A 2,896-nucleotide genomic window follows, 5' to 3' on the forward strand; every position below is an offset into this window, starting at 1 on the left:
CATTTTAAAAGCTGTGCTGTGGGCAGAGTTTAGAAGGGAAGTGGGAGAAGGAGAAGGTGGACAAAGTACTGACCAATCAAGAATGTCCACCTGGGACTACTTCTTTTTGCCAAAGCCATTCATTCATTCATTCACCGAGTTGCATTTATTGAGCACTTACTGTGGGCAGGCTCTGTACTGAGCACTTGGTAGTGAGTGAGGCCCCTCTTAGGGTCACACCTGGAGAGTTTCCAGTACTTTACCAGTCTTAGCTACGGGAGGGACAAGCAGAGGCATACCCATTCCATTCCTAAATTGGGCAGTGGCTAGTGAGTGGAAGACAATCTGCTACAAGTCAAAACTCATCTGTGCTGGGCAGCAGAGGTGCGGGAGAGAGTTGTGGGTGGAGACTCAGTTTACTGCGTGGAAGTCGGCAATGGTAAACCACTTCTGTATTTTTACCCAAGAAAACTGTACGAATACACTACCAGAACGATTGCAGATGGAGAATGGGGCGTTCTCGGAGGGATGTGTCCGTGGTGTCACTATGGGTCGGAAACTTCATTCATTCAATAGTATTTATTGAGCGCTTACTATGTGCAGAGCACTGTACTAAGCGCTTGGAATGTACAAATCGGTAACAGATAGAGACAGTCCCTCCCGTTTGACGGGCTTACAATCTAATCGAGGGAGACAGACAGACAAGAACAGTGGCAATAAATAGAATCAAGGGGAAGAACATCTCATTAAAGCAATAGCAAATAAATAGAATCAGGGTGATGTACATCTCATTAACAAAATAAATAGGGTAACGACTCGACGACATTAGACAAGACAAGTGAGTGAGGAGAGGTTAAATCTGAGCCTGTGGATTAAAGCATTCCCATTTATTTTGACAATTAACTAAGCAGTTTATTTTCTTTTTCCTATCACTTCACCTCTAGATTGTACACTCTTCGGGGGAAGGGGTTGTATCTAATAATAATGATGGTATTTGTTAAGCGCTTAGTTTGTGGCAGGCACTGTAGTAAGCACTGAGGTGGATACAAGCAAATCGAGGTGGACACAGTCCCTGTCTCATGTGGGGCTCACAGCGTCAATCCCCATTTTACAGATGAGGTGACTGAGGCACAGAGAAGTCAAGTGACTTGCCCACAGTCACACAGCAGACAAGTGGCAGAGGCAGCATTAGAACCCATGACCTTCTGACTCTCAGGCCTGTGCTCTATCTACTACGCCATGATGCTTCTCTACCCTCTACCCTCTCTGTTGCAGTGTACTCTCCCAAGTGCTTAGTACAGTGAGGGCGCTGCACGTGGTAAGTGCTCAGTAAATATCATTGATTGGTTGATTTGATTTCAATTTCTGGGAATGTCAGTATACGTGTACAGTGAGGGAGGGTCTGTTGGTGTGGGCTGGGGGAGGTTGGGAAGCTCAAGAGCCTGTGGAAAGGAATTGTGGGCAGGAACATGCCTATTTGTTGTTACATTGTACTGTCCCAAGTGCTTAGTACAGTGATTCGATGAATGAGAAAGCAACCATAAAAATATATTTATGGAATTAAACTCACTAGTTTGGATTTTCCGGAGCGGTCTTCCCTTATTCCGGAACATCTCTCGGAGTTCCTTTTATTGGATTTTCACCAGAGAACATCTTGCAGAAAGCTTTGAACCTAGATTAAAACAGAACATATAAAAACAGCCCCAGGAGAGGCATAAGGAGAGCTGCCGGATGGAACGGAAAATAAATAAGAACAATTCCCTGAATGTTGTGACCCTAAAAAGCATCCAAAGGCTTCAACTCCTAAGGGGCAGCAGGGTTTCACGGAAAGAGCACGAGACTGGGCGTCTGGAGACATAGATTCAAGTCCCGCCTCTGCCACTGGCTTGCTGGGTGTCCTTGGGCAAGCCTACTTAACCTCTCTGAATCAGTTTCCTCATCTGTAAAATAAGGACAACATATCTGCTCTCCCTCCCTCTTAGACTGTGAGACCCAAGTGGGATGCGGATTGTCTCATCTGATGATCTCCTGTCTCTCAAACTCGTCGCAGAGTGTTTGCCACATTGTGAGGGTTGCATAAATAGCATAACTAACTAGATGATGCTGATGATGATGATAATCCCACAACTAAGGAGCAGTGTTGCCTAGTGGAAAGAGCATGGGCGTGGGAGTCAGAGGACCTGGGTTCCGATCCTGCTTCTGTCAATTGCTTGCTATGTGACCTTGTGCAAGTCACTTTACCTCACTTATCTCAGTTGTATAATAGGGATTAAATTCTCCTCCCCTCAATTTAGATCACAAACCCCATGTGGGACAGAGACTGTGTTCTACATGATAAACTTAAAACAGTACTTGACACCTAATACGTGCTTAACAAATGCTATTTAAAAAACTCCAAAACTAACCACAACTAACTAATACCAGCCTATTCCAGGGAGAGCTGCGTTTTTTTTGTTGTTTTTTAAAATGGTGTTTGTTAAGCACTTGAAATGTGCCAGCCACTGTACTAAGGTTTGGAAAGTCCTCCCTGCAGTTTTGGAACTTCCTCCGTGTAGGACTGATGACGTGAGCAGAAAAGGCGACAGAGGTCCGGGAGTCTGTCGTGGACTTGGCGGGCCTGGAAGCTAACAGCAGCATCAGTGACAGCAGCCATTTGTCACACTGGCGGGAGCCTCAGACCAGGATAGCTTCAGACCAGTGCAGCCCACGCTATCAGCCTTTTGTTTGGGCCTCAGAGTGAAAGAGAGAATTTCTCCAGACTTTATTAAATCCCAAAGCACTGGGCCCTTTTATTCTTTGAGTCCAATCAAAAAATCCCTCTCTAAAGGTTTGAGATGCCATTCCGTGTATTTTTAGAGCGAGATAGCTGGTGGTCCGGGTGACATTTGTCTCCTAATTTTCGCTATCCTGCATCAGA

The 2,896-nt window shown here is 45.3% G+C and overlaps 1 non-coding gene across 1 annotated transcript; it reads left to right on the forward strand.

The window, feature by feature from the left end:
- Positions 1-201: 201 nt before the first annotated feature.
- LOC114816089 lies at positions 202-335 on the forward strand. Its single transcript, XR_003763868.1, has one exon. It is a non-coding gene; the product is annotated as a small nucleolar RNA SNORA7 (small nucleolar RNA).
- The last annotated feature ends 2,561 nt before the right edge of the window (positions 336-2,896 follow it).

This window comes from Ornithorhynchus anatinus, chromosome 1 (assembly GCF_004115215.2).
Source record: "Ornithorhynchus anatinus isolate Pmale09 chromosome 1, mOrnAna1.pri.v4, whole genome shotgun sequence".
NCBI classification, from domain to species: domain Eukaryota; kingdom Metazoa; phylum Chordata; class Mammalia; order Monotremata; family Ornithorhynchidae; genus Ornithorhynchus; species Ornithorhynchus anatinus.